This window comes from Ceratina calcarata, unplaced genomic scaffold (assembly GCF_001652005.2).
Source record: "Ceratina calcarata isolate Rehan_Ccalc_2016 unplaced genomic scaffold, ASM165200v1 scaffold8560, whole genome shotgun sequence".
NCBI classification, from domain to species: Eukaryota; Metazoa; Arthropoda; class Insecta; order Hymenoptera; family Apidae; genus Ceratina; species Ceratina calcarata.
Window position 1 is genome coordinate 1 of NW_017179905.1, and position 590 is coordinate 590.

At 30.7% G+C, this 590-nt stretch overlaps 1 non-coding gene across 1 annotated transcript; it reads right to left on the minus strand.

Annotated features, from left to right (window-relative positions):
- Positions 1-299: 299 nt before the first annotated feature.
- Positions 300-372, minus strand: TRNAR-UCU (transfer RNA arginine (anticodon UCU)). The gene has a single exon. It is a non-coding gene; the product is annotated as a tRNA-Arg (tRNA).
- Between the last annotated feature and the right edge of the window lie 218 nt (positions 373-590).

The following is a 590-nucleotide window of genomic DNA, read 5'->3' on the forward strand; positions in this document are numbered from 1 at the left end:
AATATTTTTTAAGAGTAAATAGTCAACGATCTGTAGTATCTAAATTACTTTTTTAGGAACAAATGCCACTGATATATTAAAGAACACCATTAATACAACATAGAACATATGTATCAGCCTCACAATTTTCAAATAATGGTTCATAGGTCTGGGCTTTAAAAAGTTAATAAGTTAACATATCAGAATCTTTTAGTAGATCGTAAATTAAACAACTGCGTTACCATAGTTAATTAAATGTTAAATTTAATGTACTATTGAGTATAAAAATGGAATTGACCAAAAAAACGGCCGTTTTTAAACATCCCTTGTGGGGATCGAACCCACGACCTTTGGATTAGAAGTCCAACGCGCTATCCTCTGCGCCAAAGGGACTTGGTGGTAGACTTCGTCTTATAATTCCATAGTATTGTTTAAACATTATTCACAGACGTCAATAATATATAAACTTCATAGCGACTCGAATATTAATTCGTATGTACGTCTATGTTCATACCTACTATGTATTATCTCATATTGGGTTTTAAAAAAATGTTACTATCTTAACTTTTAATGAATTTTGACAAACCATCGAACCTTTAGTATGTTAATAC